Source organism: Pteropus vampyrus, unplaced genomic scaffold, assembly GCF_000151845.1.
Source record: "Pteropus vampyrus isolate Shadow unplaced genomic scaffold, Pvam_2.0 Scaffold4, whole genome shotgun sequence".
NCBI lineage: Eukaryota > Metazoa > Chordata > Mammalia > Chiroptera > Pteropodidae > Pteropus > Pteropus vampyrus.
This window is the reverse complement of record NW_011888785.1, coordinates 6,018,058-6,036,271: the sequence shown is the minus strand read 5'-3', so window position 1 is coordinate 6,036,271 and position 18,214 is coordinate 6,018,058.

Genomic DNA, 18,214 nt, shown 5'->3' with positions numbered 1-18,214 from the left:
TCTTTTCCTCCTACTCTCTTCACAGGTAATAAGCCTTGACCTAATTAAGAAAATCGAAACCACAACAATCAAATTTTCTTCATTTTCCATCCCTACATGTACAACCTGCTTACATTTGTTACCATGTTTTCCTACTCTTCTGCTACCATGGAATGACGGGTCCTCCTTGTTTCCAAGGACAATCACTCTGCTAGTGCTCTGAGTTTCACCCTTTATAACCTCTATGATCGTTTACTTATTTTCACTATCATCTGGCAGAATCACTTTTCTAGCTATTGAGGATCTTTTACAGCAGTATGGAAACGTGCTCTAGTTTTCTCTATTTTAATAAAAACCCTGCCTTAAATCCACAGTTCCTTTCAATTATAGCCTTTTCTCCAGCTCATTCATAACCAAACTTTTTTCAAATAGTTTTTTACATTTACTCCCTCTGCCACTTTACTTCCATGTATTAGTTTTATAATTTTTGATAGTAGAGTGGAGTAAGGAAATTAGAACACTGCAGGAAAAATACAAAGAGGAAAATAATCATTTAATTAATAGTTTTTATTATTATAAAATATTTCCTTTGGGATTTTATTAGATCTGTTTTATTCTACCTTTTAAAAATTGTTTAATTGTTCCTGAAAAAGTGATAAGCATGAACTATAAAGTTCAAATTTTGCAGAGAAATTATAAAGACGAAAATTGAAAAGAAAAATCTCCCAAATACCACTTGCCTGAAAGTACCTTCATTTATACAAAGAAAATGCATATATCATTCTATATATGTAAACAAAGAACAATTGATAAAAATATTTTTTATCAAAATGGAAACATATTATGTATTTCAAATAAAGTAAGTTTTATTTTATTTGATTTTTACTATTAACATTTTATACTCTGCAAACTTATGACTTCTATAGAAATGATTCTTAATGTTGTTTACATTGGTTTGCTGTTTCATTTGTTTAATGTTTACCAATCCTGTCGTACTTGTTTTGTGTTCTTCATTTACATCTTTTTTTTCAATTGGCTGAATTTATTTGGCAGATAGTTTTTCTCCTATGAAGAGTATGTAGGTTGTGTATTTGCTGATATTTTTCACATTTGAAAATATATTCCTGTTGCCCTTATACTTGACTGATTCTTTGACTGAGCATTAAGATTATTGGGTTACACATGCCATTGTGGAAACTACTTCATTATATTCTGGCTTTGAAAGTTGCCGAGAAATTTGATGTGAGCCTGATTTTCCCCTGTTTTAGGTGATTTGCTGGATGCTCAACAAAGACCTCTTTAAAAGAATACTTAAATTTCTGACTTAGCATATGGTTTGGTCTTGAGATTTCTATATCAAACTATTCTGGAATAGGGTTTCCTTTTAGTTTGCAGATTTAATTATTTATTTCAGGGCACTTCTCTTGTATTATATTTTAAAATAATCTGTTCTATTTTTGCAGGTTTTCTACTTCAAAAACAAAAAACTGTACTTATATGTTGGCTTTTCTCATTCCGTCATGCATGTCCAATTGTTTCATTCTGTTTCTTTAAGCTCTTTTTTAAAGAACTACTGTGATTATTTCAAAGGCTTCTTCTATGTCAGCAATTTTATTTTTAGCTTTGTCTTTTTGTTCTTTGCTTCTTCTAATTAATTTATTAATTTTATTATAATGACTTAACTCTCATTTCTTCTTATGCTTGCAATTATTTTCAAACTATTTGTTGTATCATTTCATTTCCAAGCTCTTGTTTTACAGAAATTACATTTCTTAATTTGTTCTATAATGTGAGGCAATTGTGAAGAATTTTCTTTTGTTCAAGTTACGATTTCCTATTGTATGACTGCTCTTTTTTCCTTTTCCTTGCTGTCTTTCTTATCTTAAATTATTTTGCCATAGTATATTTGCTTAATTACTATTCAGGCTGTATTTTTCTTTCTCATTCCTGGTTGTTTCTGTCTAGAAACTCCATTTACTTGGATAATTGTGAGGGTAACTAGGCTATCTTCCTGCAGTATCAAGGCCAGTTTTATTTTCTCTGAGATATGATGGGAAGTTTGGATAAATTGTCTCTCTCCAATATTTGTGAGATAGGGAACAGCCATGAGAGTGGAGGTGGTTTTATTTGCAACAAAGTCACTGCTTTTTCCTTTATGATTTTTTTATGTACATTACCAAGGTTTACTCTTCTTAGTTATAAGCAAAGTAAATTGAGGTTTAGTGAGTTTATACAAATTTTAAGGCTCTTGTTAAGGAAAAGAATACAAAAGTATGAGTACAAAATTAGGTTTGGTGCCTTAGAAGGACTCATGTAAGTGACAGAAACCTGAGGCTTAAGCTTTATTAGCCTCTAGTAAATCTGCCTTAATTAGGTGTGTTTTGCACTCATGTGACTCGAGATTATTTTTCTTATGTACTCTTGGTCAGGGTCATCTTTGTTTTCCTTCCCCCACTTTACAGCACTGCTTCCATATGTCATTTTCTTTGCTTCACGATCAGAAGAAAAAGAGGATGTACCACCTTTGGTGGTTTCACTCAGATTTTGCAGTATTACTCAGGATTGTTTGTGCAAATACCGGCATTTATTAGGTTCCCCAGAGAAATATAATGAATGCCCCTTCTCCGCCTTTTTGCTCTATCCGGGACCTCAATCAATTGGATGATGTCCACCTACATTGGTGAAGGTGGATCTTCTTTACTCAATCTACTGATTCAAATACAGAAACACCCTCACAGACACACCTAGAAATAATGTTTTACCAGATATGTGGGGATTCCTTAGCTTAATCAAATTGGCAAATAAGATTAACCATTACTGGAAGTGACAGGATCCACGCCATGATTTCTCTTTCTACTCTAGTATAGAGTCCTATAACTTTCACTTTTTCACAGTTTGCTGATTTGGGTTATTTTCAATTATTTGGCTACTTTTTTAGATTTTATCTACTTTTGTAGATTTTATCACTTACTTTATCTTAAGAGACAAGAGATAGGTTTTGTGAGGAATTTCTTAGAATAGAATTCTGCATTCACATCTCAATCCTTCCAAACTGCTCCCATCACTTCTCTGCTCCAGTCAAGGGTAACTTTGACATTATTGTGAAAAAATAAACAAACACTTCTTTGAACTCATCTTCCTTGGTCTCTCAACATAGTTTACTAAGATTGTCCATTGACTTTTTTCATGAAAGATTATCCCCTCTGGGTTTCCCAGAAAAAAAACTTCTCCCAATTCATTGGTAGCAATTTTGTTGTTTCTTGGTTGGATTTTTGTCCTTTACTTCTGAAGGAAAGTTTTCTTCAGAGTATAGTTTTGAGCTATCTTCTTTTTCTCCACACTCATTTATTCCCTGACTTAAATACCAAATACATGCTGAAGGTTTCTAAAGTTATATCTATAGCATGGACCTTTGCTTTGAGTTCCAGAAATGAAAGTCTATCTGCACTTAGATATTTCATATTTATCTGCAAATTAATTGAAATAGAATTTTACTTTTTCCTTCTCAAATCTCTGCTCACATTCCACGTAGATTTTGTATTTTAGTGTTTATGAATAATAAATCATATTTTTGCTCATCTATTTAGTGTTGAAAAACAATTCATATGTACAAAAGATATGTACATAATATATGTTTAATTTAATGCTTATTAATAAAGTAAACACATATGTACATGTTGAGCCTAAGAAATAGGTCAATTTTAGTAGCTTTGAAATCCTCTGTAGTGCTCTCTCAGAATCATCTCCTTCCCAACTCCTCCAGGTAATCACAGTCCTGAATTCTCTTGACTTTCCTTAAGGTTACTGCATATATGTAGGTATCTGAATATAACTGTATAATTATATATATATGTGTGTATATATATATATATATATATATATATATATATACACATATATATATATATATTATTTCTCTCTTTCTCTGCCTCCCTGTCATATATATACACACATATACATATATATACACATATATATACATACACATATATATACACATATGTATACACATATGTATACATACACATATATATACATACACATATGTATATGTATATATATATAAAACCTCACTTAGTTTCTCCACTTGAAGTTTTCAGAGTTTTAAGATGATTTTCACATACTAATAAAACCTATGCCATACTAAGACAAGAAACTTTTTATAGTGTACTAAGCATACTTTATAGATTTAATGGGTATTTGCTCCTCAACACTCAAAAGCAAGAAGTACCATGTTATTATAATTTAAAGGTTGACTGGGATCCCCAATTAGGAGAGGTTTGGATCTGTCTGTTGCTCTATGGCAGAATCGTTGAGGTTTACAAGGTGCTTGAAATATAGGGACGTTTGCTCCTTAGACCATAGTAAGTCCATCCCATCACTGCCGTTTCTCCTTGCAGTGCACAACCAATGAGCATCTTTTCTTCCTATTTCTATCAAGCAATGATGGCCCTGAGAGGCTCAGAGACGAATCTCACAGCAAATGTACCACTACGAAACTATGGCTGCTCTCAAGAGCTCAGTGTTTAGAAGCTGGGCTTCGCAAGCACCGTGCCTCTACCTTCCCTCTGCTTGATGAAAACAGAGGCCATATATATATCAGCACTGAAGGAACTACACTGACTCCATAAAAACTTCTTTCCTTCCCAGGCTCAGAGAAGACTGAAAGTGCTGTCTTTCAGGTCCACTACCTATGCAAGTTCAGTAGCATGTGCACACTGCTTTCTACTTTCTACACACACACACACACACACACACACACACACACACACACACACACACATGTTTAAATCAGATAATGGAGAATTGCTGTCTCAGAGGCTAAATATCTCCTCTAAAGATCCCTGAAATACAAAACTATTGACTCTCTAATGAAAGAGGGTAAAAAAACAAAAACAAAAATGAAGATCCACCTTTCATTCTTTCAGACTCTTACAGTGGTAAAATCAACATCCGAGGGAAGAATTTCTGTGTGAACACAATAGTCTTATCTGAATCATTCTTATATTTTTCATCCTATTTTACACTACTGGCTAATCCACTTCCATAGCTCTCACTGCCAATGTTCCATGACACTTTATTTCTGCAATCGTTCAAACTTTATCATTTGTATTTCTATGGTTCTAGCTTCTCTGGACACTATCGGAATTAGTGACACTATTCACTCCTTTATTATGCACTCTGACAAAAATTCTCCTGTCTTTTACTATTGGGAAGTGTGAGATCCTCTCTCTTTATCTTCCTGTATCTTTACATTGAGTATTTTCTTTACTCTCTTCTTTACTCTTCTCTTACTCAGAAAAAAATGAGAGGAATCATATGGCTTGACCTGTCTTTTAGATGAAAGAAAGAAGCTTTCAGATAGACTTTGACCCCAAGCCGCCTTTGATACTTCTTGAATTGCAATATCAAACATCACTTCTATTCTCCACTAAACCTAAAATTGTACAAAACTTTATAGCATAACTGTGTCCTGCTCACTTCTCCATGGACTACATCAATAGGTTCTAGCATGCTTCCATATTCAGCCAAATCATGAAAAGATTTTAATTAGAAACCTACACTAATCAAGGAAAGCTTCTATTTTAGTAACTGGCCCTGTTCTCTTTATGAAAAACAAAACAAAACAAAAATGTCAATGTCTTATCTATTAGCAATGGACTCATATCTAACTAGTCTGACAAAACTCAGGCAGGGCTTTTCTTGATCTTTCTTATGTCATCTATTCTTAAGTTTTTTCATTCTTTCATGTTAGAACAAAGATTGAAAAGGGAAAAAAAAGCAATGAGAGTTAGATTCTGAGGTTTTAAGAATTATTTAAAACATTGGAAATTTTGTTTTGTGCCATAATATTTTCTGGGAGACTAAATTATCATTTAATTCAGGTATTATTTTCTTCCACAGAATTTTACACTATCTCAAATTTGCCTTCTGTCAAATGCTTAAAATTAAACTCAGTGATACATTCCTATCAATAGTTTGTTCTAGCACTCTGCTCAAAGAGGCTATAGTCTTTTATTCTTTAGAAACATTTGAGTGAATCTGTTCAATTTCTCCATAATCCTCTTAAAGTCTAGTGCCCTAAAAGGGAAGATAAGTCTAAAAATCAATTATCAGTTGATAATTTGTTTTTTATAAGTCACAAAACTGTCTATTACATTAAACTATCTTATATTAGAATGCACTATGCCATAATACAAAGTTAGCACTGCTATCATGTTCACAGGCCATTCCTATTTTTGTAAATTGCATAGAATAAACACAGACAATCAAGTTGCTTTTTAGCAATTGAAATTAAAGTTATTTTTCATAAGAAATCACATAAAAATTCTTCCAATGCTAGATGGAATGAGAATATTCACTTTATAATGTAACTATGGGAAAATTACTCAGCCTTCTGGGTGTACACTAAATACAGACATTCTTGAACAGCACCTTTTTATTATTTCTTATTCTGTTGGCACTATTTCTCAAGTTTCTGACCTTCAATGTCAGAGAAAATTCTCTTGATGCCAGTCTTTGATCCATGCACACTAAAATTCAGATGCAAAGTATAGCATAAATCTAGCTTGAGGATAACAAAGATATTTATGTTTGAAAAGTTTTGCTCATCTTGGTTAAACATTTTAGTTTTTAAAATCTAATTTACTAGAAATTAAATATGAAATATGTTAATAGAATATACATTAGTTATAAAAGAATGGATATATTGTATATTTCTTTAATATAGTTAGGCTATGATACTGTATATAAACATTTGAGATAATTTTTTTTGCTCTCTGTTTTATTATATGCAGAGAATGACTCTCTAAACACCTGCCTCTGCCCACTATACAACTTGACCCCCTCAATCTCAAAAAAGACATGACATGACATCATCTCTTTGCATAAGACAAAAATATATCCTTTTGTTGTAGAGAGGTTCAAAAAGTTAGCCACACTATATACAATTTTGATTTTTATTATACAACAAATGCCACAACCTGTATTGACAGCAGAGTCACATCTCTGTACTGCAGATAGAAAATGAGAGAATTGGAACTTGCTGTGCTAAACTGCTGAGATCACCATCATGCATTATTAATTAAAATAAATAAGAAATAAAAGAAAAAAATGACTTTTGCTCCTGCTATTTGAAAGGTCTATAGTGCATTATCTAGTTATCAATTCAATTTCTTTTACCATATCATACATCCAGACTTAAACTATGTGGGTGACAAAATTCTCTTTATGACCTTGTCACTTCAAGTTTTCATAAATTCCCCTACCCTATTATCCTTCTCATATTCACCAGAAACACACTTCCCTGAATCTTATGATCACAAAGACTTGGAATAAAAGTAGAGCTGCCGTCATTGATGGGTTATTTCAAAATAAATATACATGAGCGAATCTGTCACTTGGAAAAGTTAAACTGAGTTTCACATTTTGGTGGGTGACCTTGGAAGAAATACTTAGGCTATCTCTACTAGATTCCAAAGCAGACAAATCAGGTGGTCAGCTGAGCAAAAGAGGAGATTTTTGAAGAAGGAGGAGGAAAAGAAGTGGAGGAGAAAGAAAGGAAAGAGAAAAAAGAAAGGAAGGAAGGAAGACAAGCCAGTTATGTTCTAGTGAATTTGCTAGAGATTAGACTAACATAAACAGTCTTTTAAGTGAAAGAAAAGAATCTTGATCTCCTATGTATGTTTGGTGATTTAAAAATATTTCTGCAAATCCAGACATTTTTCTTTAAAAGGAGGACCCTAACTTTCCTATCCTTGAGCATCAACTGGACTTTTGAACCATTTTTAATGAACAGAATGTGTTCAAAATCAAGGATAGGCCATAAAAAGGATAGCTGTTGCCTGGCCCTAGCTTCTTTGTAACACTTGTAAGGGAAGCCAGTTGCCATAATATGAGGACATTCAAGCAGCCCTTGACAACAAAATCTGAAGCCTCTTGACAACAGCCAACGTCAATGTGCCATTTGTGTAAGTGAGCCACCTGGGGTTTCAATACTTCTGCCCCAGTCAAGAATTCAGCTGACTGAGTTTGACCAACATCTGACTATGACATCATGAGAAACCTGAAGCTGGAACTGCCCATCGAAGCTGCTCCTGAATTCATGATCAACAGAAACCATAAGTGATTAAAAATATGCATTGTTCTTTTGAGACATTAAAGTTTTTGGGTGACCAGACAAGGACTCTACTGAAAAAGAAAAGAACAGACCAAAGTCTCCAAAGAACATAGATATAAAAATACTCAACAAAGTATTAGTAAACCAAATTCAAAAACACATTAAAAGAATCATACACCTCAACCAAGTGGGATGTACTCCAGGGATGCAAACATATTTTAACATCCACAAATCAGTGTGATACATTATATTAACAAAAGAAGGATTAAAACCATATAATCATCTCAATAGATGCAGAAAAAGAATTTGACAAAATTCAGCATTCTTTCATGATAAAAACTCTTAACAAACAGGTTATAGAGAGAATGTACCTCAATGTAATAAAGGTCACATATGACAGATTGGAGCTAACATCATCATACTCAGTGGTAAAAAGCTGAAATCTTTTCCTCTAAGATCAGGAATAAGGCACTGTCTACTCACCATTTTTATTCAACATAATACTGAAAGTCCTGGTAACAGTAATAGATAATGAATTCTTAATCACAATATTTTTATTCTTTAACATCTAGTCTTTGAGTTAATGATAGAGATAAATATCTGCTCTATATGTATTCTACTACAAGGTTTGTTTTTCTATTTCTCCATTTAAATTGCAGAAGAAAAAAGTAATGAAAACAAACATGAGTTCATATTAAAGATGGCTTTGAATATGATGGAGTAAGCAGTCTCAAGAATAGTGCTTCTTTTTAAAAAAAAAAAAATTCATTCATTTAATAGACATTTATTGGAGACCATACCTGTTCCAGGTATTAGGAATCTGGCAGTGAATACAATGGATGTCATGGTGTTTATAGAGAGTAAACTATATTAGTAATTAATTTATGCTATAATACAAAGAACTTAGAGTGATTAAGCATGTTTACATTGTGGAAAGTAGAGAAGCCCTCCGCATTTAATCTCTTTGCCTGTGCTACTCAAAGTTGTTGTCCATGAGGCGGTCCACTAGTGTGCCTGAATGGAAATCAGCACCCTGCCACCTTCACTGAAAAAGTCTTAATGAGAAAAAAAAAATAGCAGCTGAGATTGCGTGTGCCTCCTGATGTAGATAATTTACATTCTGGCACAAACTTCTTATCTCATTATGCAGTTTCTACCAAGGTCCTTATCTTTTCCAGACTAGTAAGAAACAATTTGCAAATTGGTGGGTAGCTAATCTACCCACCTCAGTTTGGATTGCATTGCTGTAGACTATCCTCCTGCCTTGTTGAACATTATCAAGCATAGTCTTGGGTCACAAAGGCTGTAATTTGAGTACATACCTAGGAAAGACTAAATCTTAGTGTGATAGAACCTGAAGAATCTCAGTCCACAGTAGACTTGCGGGGTATAGTGCTGGTTTGTGTCATACCTGCCATGTGTGGTGGATAAAAGATGTAATTCTACAACTATAATATTTGGAGAAATGGCTTCAGTGTTTTAAAAATTTTACTTAATCTTATGCAGTTTTTTCATCTATATCACCCATTATTCCTTTTATCATTCTATTCTGAGATTTACATTGATTAAATATTAATGAGAATCAGTTAAAAGCTATTATTATCTTGAGACTGGTTAGGAGAGAGAAATACCTAGGAAAATGCTGTCCTTTTACCTGGGGTTGGGAAAAGATAACAAATTTTATCATTCTTTTTGTTTGGTATAAGCATTTATTTTATGTCATTCTTTCATTTGCTTTCTAAAATAAAAACAATGTTTATTTATATTATTTACTGAGAATTTCAATATTGTACTACATAAACAATTTTCAAATGACTTAAAGTGGAATAAGCATAAAAAATTACATTAAAATATTTTTATTATTGGCTTTGTCCGTGGGTTATTAGAATTTTAGAGCCAGAACCTTAGAATTTATCTGGTTTGACCCCCTTGGTTTATATACAGGAAAAATCAAAGCCCAGTGACATTGGGCAACTGAGGGAAATGACGCTAGATCTCAAGTCTCATAGCATGTTCTTTGCACTTTATCATCTTGCTGCTTGTTTTGAATATATTTTTATTAGTGGCAAAATTTACATTTGAAACCAGAGTTACTGTTTTATTCTCAAAATCTGATGCCATTTTCTTGCATTTCACTGTGCTAGGCTAATGAAACACATGTTTTTCTCTATCATAAAAAAGAAAAAAAAAACAAAAACAAAAAAACAAAAAAGTATGGAACTACAGAATTAAGCCCAGAGGTTATCCTGACTATATGCCCTTGAATCCATTACCTGGGTCACTAGTTCCAGGTGAATCACTGATACAAACTGTCGAACTGAGCTCTGGTTCAGTAGTACCAGCATGTCTACAGGTTATTTCTCCTCTATATCTATTTTCTTGGATATATAATCAAGTTACTAAAAAGATGGACGATGAAAATATTTAATTGTTCCACCTGGTTGCTCATCAACAAAATCTCTCACATTCTTCACTTTGTTGCTCTAATCTACCTCTTCCCTGGGGATACCGCTTTCCCTGGTCATCTCAAGTGGAACAGATTTGCTTCTTCACACATTGCAGAAAGGCAATGGACAGTCTTTCTGGTTTTCACTCTTTTAAAACATCCAGCTTTTACTCCCATGAACCCATGTTGTGAGACTGTACTATCCAGTATCCCTACTTGGTTCTCTCGTCACTCTTTTGTTCCTTGAGAAGTCTAATACCTGGTTCATGGTCACTCTCTCTACCACTACTCCTACCATACTTCTAAAGCATTTCAATATTCACTTAGATGTTTCTTTCAGTATCTTTGCCTAAAGTCTTTTTGACCTCCTTCCCTCCAGTGTGTGTGTCTCCAGCTACTCACTCTCAAGGTCACTTCCTACAACTTACTTGTCATTATCAATAACTAATATCCTTCCAAATTTCATTTACAAGCATCTTTTTCTTCCCAACCACATCCTACCCTTCCAGTACACTTGGTCTAAAATCCCAATTCCAAAACTCTCTTTAACTCATGGGGTCTAAAATCTATTGACCTGCCTGCCTTTATTATCCCCTATCCATTCTCATATTTCTACTCTTTTCCTTGTTCTGATTAAATTCCATGTCCAGTCATTATAACCACTCCTTGGTTTCTCCCCTTTAGCTGCTCTGCCTTTCGCTGACTTTGCTCTACTTTTTTGGCAAAGCCTACGTCGCCTTGTTTATATCCAACTCATCTCCCTTTCCACTCCCGCCCAGACAGTGCAGCTGAACATGCTGGAGAAAAACACACTGAATCACTCTAAATTTGATCACAAATGTCAAGTGAGCTTTTAACAATGCATGGAATTCATTGCATTTTCCCTGTCTAGTGTTTATCTCATTTTCCTCGATGACTATTTCAAATTGTCTTCTCCCTCCTCAAACCTTCAACACCAATTCCTTTATGCTCATTCTCAGGCCATGATCTACCATGTTATTTTTCTGAAAATATGGAAATAATCAGAAAAGAATTTCAAAATGCCCTGGCAAATACATCTACCCACTTATATGCACCTGTGCCTGTGAAATGTCTGTTGATGTAAATTATTATACTCAGCAATGACCAACTCTTCCAATTGTGTGCCAGTTTCTAATTAACTACTCAAGCACATTGCTTTCACAAATTTCCCTTCCTGCTCCTGCTCCATCATTGTTTCTTTTCCTCTCTACTGATATTTTTTTCATAAATATATTCTGTAGTATTTCCTGTCTTACAATTCTTCTTGGATCTCTCTCCTCTCTCCAGTTTCTATAACATATTTTTTCTATCATTTTATTTTATTTAAAAATGACCAAGCTAGGAGTCAAATATGTGGTGATAGAAAGCAATCTAATTATGGGATGTGAACACACAGTGTAAATATATATGTGCCTTACTGTTAAAATGTATAGCTGAAACTTACCAGATTTCATGAACCAATGTCACCATAAAAAATGAATTTAAAAAACCCCAAGCTTTAATTTTTAAAAATTTTAAATTACAGTCAGCATTCAATATTATATTAGTTTCAGGTGTACAGCATAGAGTTAGATATTTATATAATTTATGAAGTGATCCCCCCAATAAATCTCGTACCCACCTGGCACCATACCTAATTATTACAGTATTATTGACTGTATTCCCTATGCTGTACTTTACATCCCTGTGACTATTTTGTAACTGCTGATTTGTACTTCTTAATCCTTTCAACTTTTTTACCCAAGCTCTCAACCACCCTCCCATCTGGCAACCATCAGTTTGGTCTCTGTAACTACGAGTCTGTTTCTGCTTTGTTTGTTCATTTATTTTGCTCTTTAGATTCCACATATAAGTGAAATGGTATGGTATTTGTCATTCTCTGTCTGACTCATTTTACGTAGCATAATACCCTCCATCACTTTAAAGAAAAATTTCTCAAAACCGTTGTCCTCACTACCACTCTCTAATTTCTCTTTCTTTATTCTACTTTGACCTCACCTCATTCAAACGACCTCTCCATTGCTTCTATTCTTAGTCTCCATCTATGGATCTATCAATAACATTTGACAGAGTCAATGACAGAGACCCAGTGTTTAAAGGAGACCCATCCTTTAAACACTGTCTTCACCTGGCTTCCAGGATGCCTCACTGTCATAGTTCTTTTATCTGAGTAACAAGTTGCCCATTCTCAAGCCTTTTTGCCTATCTCTTTCTTCTATTTGTCTATCTTGAAAGTTGGAGCTTCTGGGTTCAATTTATAGACCTCTTCTCCCTTTTTAATCTGCACTTTTCCCCCCCATAAAATCTCAACTATAAAGATTATTTAAGTCTTGAGAAACTCTAAATGAACATCTTCAGCCCAGACCTTAACCCTGAACTCCCAACTGGAATAAATATTTGCCTACTTGACATTTTCACCTGGATGTCTAATGGGTTAGTGGGCATCTTAAAGTTAACATATTACAAAATGAAATCCTGATGTTCTACCTTCCAAAAGCTGATTTCCCTGCAACCTTTTTCATCACTTAAAGGCAGTTCCATTCATCCAGTTGCTCATGCCAAAAATATTTGAGTCATTTTTTTTCTCTAACACCCTAATTCAATCTGTCAGTAAATTGTTTTGGCTCTACCTTCAAAATATATCCAGAATCTGGCCATTTCTCACTACCTCATTTTTTTTAAACACTGGGTCAAGGCTCCATCATTATTCATTTGAGTTAATGCTGAAAACCTCTCACCAATTGCACAGCTTTTGCTGTGGGCCCCTTCATGCTGTTCTTATCATAACTGTTAAGAGTGCTTCTTATAAAACATAAATTATATCAGAACAACCCTCTACTCATGATTCCTCAGTGTCTCCCCACCATCTGATGTACAACCAAGTTATTGAAAAAGATTTGGATTCCTGTTAACGCTTCTGGCCTCATTCGTTACAATCCTCCCTTTTTCACTTTGTTTCAGCCACTTTGAACTCCTTTCTCATCTCTAAACAAAACAGATATACTCCCACGTGAGGGCCTTTGTTCTGGCTATTTCCTTTGATGGCAATGCTCTTCCTGTGGAGATTCATACGTCATTTTTACCTCCACCAGATTTTTGCTCATATATCACCTTCTCCATAAAGACTTTTAGCAACTCTATTTAAAATTGCACCTTCCATGCACTCCCTATAATCCTTCCTTTCCATTCTTTGTTTTTCTCAATAGAACTATCTATATATACTATATATTTTATAGTTTATTTTGATCTGCATTCGCTCACTAATAAACTAAAAGTCCAGTGAAAGTAGGAAGTTTGCTTCATCCACAGTTATATTTCTAGCACCTAGAACAGAGCCTGATGCATAGTATAAATATTAGTGATATTTATATTAATTATGTTATCCAAAGTAATAAATGAGTTAAATTAATATAAAATATTGTGTTTCTTTTACATTTGTGATAATATACATTAAAAAGTGTGTTACTTTTATTTCTTTAGGGGTGTTTACCATTGAGTGGTTCATAGCACAGGGCACAGAGATGAATAAGAGTGGGAGATATAAGTTCTCAGACTAGATAGATGTGGCAGGACAGCATGAAAATGTTTAGGAGGGGGAAACATGAGGACAATTAATGTAGGAAAGGATGGCATACCCTTTTGGTGGCTTCAGGCTTAAAGCCAAAATTGAATAAATTTAGTTTCCCCACATAGTAAAAAGCATCAAGATATAAAAGATAATTTTATGAGCTATACATATGTCCAATAATTCAGACCAAAAAACATGGACACAGTCTTATTGACCTTTATAAATAAAGAAGCAGGAGCCAGCATTCACCTTTTACACTAGGTGCTGAAGACTAGCAATTACTAATGTGAGCATAGCCCTTCGCTATTTTCAAACCTATTATCACACATGTTCCCTTATATGGCCCTCACAACACATGAAAAGAGGCAAAGACTCACTTAAGTTTTATGAAGTTATGAAGTTTAGTAGTCATGTGCTATGTTTAATGCCACGTGGCTTCAAATGAGGATAGTATCTTTGCCAGCCTCGCAGTTCAAAACATTTCCCTTTTCATCATCCCAGGCAGTAGGCCAGGCATCCTGATTAGGCTGAATTCACCTGGAGAGGGGGCCTTCATCACTGTTGCATGAAGATGCTGTATGCTCTATGAAATGGGATCTTTTGTTCCAAGGTGCCAAGCGTTTTTTAGTGTGGATAGATCGTTTTGGTGAGGCAGGGCTCTACAACTGTTCAAGATGGAGTACGGCTGCTACTTAGTCATCTACTGTACATAACAATTTATTCTAAAACTTAATGGCTTAAAACAATAAACATTTATTATCTCTTCATCTCCGTGTTTTATGGATTTGGAAGAAGGCTCATCAGCGGTTCTGGTTTGGAGTCTTTCATGAGGTTATACGTGAGATACCTGCAATCATCTGAAGGTCTGTCTGGGTGAGATGATTTCCTTCTAAGATAGCTTTCCCATGCAGCTGGCAAGTTGTTGGCTCTTGGCAGGAAGCCACATTTCCTCACCACCCAAGTTCTCCATAGGGCTGCTTGAATATCCTTATGCTATAGCAACCGGCTTCTTCCCCAGTGAGTGATCCAAGAGAGCAAGGTGGAATTATAAATGTCTTTTATTACCTAGCACTAGATAACACGTTTCATCATTTATGTAGTATCCTATTGATTACACAAGTCAGCCCCACTCAACGCAAAAGGGCACAACACAAGAATGTAAATACCAGGAAATGAGGGTGATCAGGGGCCATTTTGAAGTCTGGCTACCACAGCTGCTCTCAAGAGGACCAGTTCTCAGATTTCTAGCAAGAGCATTATATTTCTGAGATGATGGGTATGAATGCTGAGGCCTGAGTAATAGACATTGCTAATGTTGTAAAAAATAGTTAGCTTATCTCAGCTGCTTATGTTTAAAAAATAGGTTCCAATTCATATTTCCCTGCCTGCATTCAAAATATAACAGCATTCAATTCTTCAGAAAGTTTGGCCAGATCAATCAGCAGAAGAGCAAAATAGTGAGAAGACAGAATCTCTCTACTTATATAATAATAAAACATCTATTACTGGCATTCGGACAGTAGTAATGGTTGCATAATTGTCATTAATTTAACATTAAATATCCAGCAAGCATTATCTCATCATATAGGTCTTGTTGCTATAGCACTATTAGTTCAACTGTTTTCTAATCAATTTAAATGTATTTTTGACTGGAAATAGTGGTGAAACCCAAGTAATCTGTAGATTTATAATGTAATTTTAAGGTTGGAGGAAAAAATACATATGATCCAATTGAATTTTATTGATCTCATCACTCTGAAGGATTTAGTATTATTCTTGTAAGCAGATATGAACATAAGTATCTACATTAGTAAAACAACTAGTTCAAGACTGAACAATAAAAATACATAACAATCATAATTTTAAAGTATCATACAAAGTTGAAAATAACCTAGTCCAACATTTAACTTAATAATGCCTTCTTGAACATGAGTAACAGGTGGTCATCTACACCAGCACTCAGCAAACTTCTTTTGTGAAAAATTCAGTAGTAAATATTTTATATCTGAGGGCCAGAGGCTCTTTTCCGCAACTGCTCAAATTTACTCTTGTAGTGTGAAGACTGCCATAGGCAATACATAATTTAATAAGCATGGACGTGTTACAATATAACTTTATTTACAAAAACAGGAAGTTACCTGGATTTGACCTACGGGCTGTAGTTTTCCAACCCCTGATTTAGCCTATGGATCATACCTTGGCACCCCATGCCAACTATGAGCAAGATAGTAGTTTTCTGTTTACTGTTGAGTCCACGTGTTTTTAGGATGACGTGCAATAAACATGTTCTTCAAAATATAACCATCTTAGATATTGTTTCAAACTCAGGCAACTTTGGAACAATTGTGTTTATTGTACACATCCAAATGCCTTTGAGTCCAACTCATATTTGGCTCCAATGTCTTCTATGTTGAGATCTCAGTACCTTGCAAGGTAACTCATTAATTGGTTGACTGTATTTGAATGAATTAATCACCACATCTTCTATACTCCCTTAGTATATTATATTATTTTTTCATATTTTATTAATTTTAATTTTGTAGATATTGGTCTCTTAGAAATGTCTAAGTACATAATATTGTACTGTTAATTATAATCACTATTTTGTACATTAGATACCCAGAATTTATTCACCTTATCACTGGAAATTTGTTCCCTCTGACCAACAAGAGATAAAAATATCTTAAAATAATCATTGCCCTCTTTTAGGGTCTTTATCTATTTTTGACTTAAATTCAGCCTGACAAATGAAGAGTTTGTCAGATGCTACTGGGACTCTTTTGGAATACTAATGAAGACTCCTTCGACTGTAGCACATATAACTGACAGAAGATTACTTTTCAGGATATGTAAAAATAATTTCTACAGATCCATAGAAAAGAACTAACCATCAGATTGTCTATAGGCAATAGTGTTAAAAACTATAAAATTCACAGAAGGGGAAATCTGTATGGCCCATAAACCTCCTTAGTGATCAGGGAAGCCCAGTAACATTTGTGTGGATATACATAGTTATTTACAATAATATTTCATGTTTACCTTATTTCTCATTTCCTAGGTAAATTTGTACAAGAATTGATACTGAAATTTGTGTTGCTGATACTCTTCTCAGTTGTTTCAGTATTGGTTATTCTGTTTTGTTTTGTTTTCTGTGTATTTCTTTTTCTGTGAAGTTTTATCCCAGCCATCAAATTTTATTAAAATCTCTTCTCTAGTCATACACACACACAATTTCTCATTTCTATTTTTTTAATTTTCTTTCAAAACTCCTGATTCTCCTTAATAAGTTTGAAAGCATTAACAGTGCCCACATGACCTTCAAGTTCTTATCACTAAAAGATGTAAGATACATTTCAGCTCTCTTCTAGAAACAGTCTAGCCTTCAGGATTATAGAAACTCAATAAATATTTGTTAAATTAAATTAAAATGCACTATATACATTTTATCTTGACATGAAATCACAAAAGGAGGCAGTGGTGAGTGGGGTTCATGGATACTACAGGGATAGAGAACATTTTCCTATCAACCATGTTACACTTGACCTCTTGAGTACCCTTCATAAATGGGTATTTTACAAGGTTCTCTAATTGATATGAGATTCTTCACCTCTACCATCACCTAGGAGTAATTTTTTTCACATGTGTTCTCCTTCCCAAAGCCTAGATCACTGTTTTGCAAACTAATAGTCATGATTCACAAAATCAATTCCTAACTAGCACTTTTTTTAAATCAAGTGAAAACTTAGCTCGGGTCCCTCTCCCCAAAAAAGAAGTTGAGAGTAGAGTATATGTAACAGTGGTTTATTTGGACTTCAATCTCCAAAAAAAGGCTGTGGGGGACTGAGAATTGTGAAACAGAGAAGAAAAAAGCACCCTACAACTATGTTATTCTGGTCTTACTATGACGTTAGGGGCTAGATCCTACTGATTCAACTCTGAAAAGTTAGGAGTCATGTGTCTCAGAAGAGGAATGGAAGAAAGGAGTATTTCTTCCACTGGCTCCTAATAATCAAATTTATTCCCCAAATGGTGACTACCTCACACTTTTAGTTTTATGCCTCTTGAAATAGTTGGTGGTGCT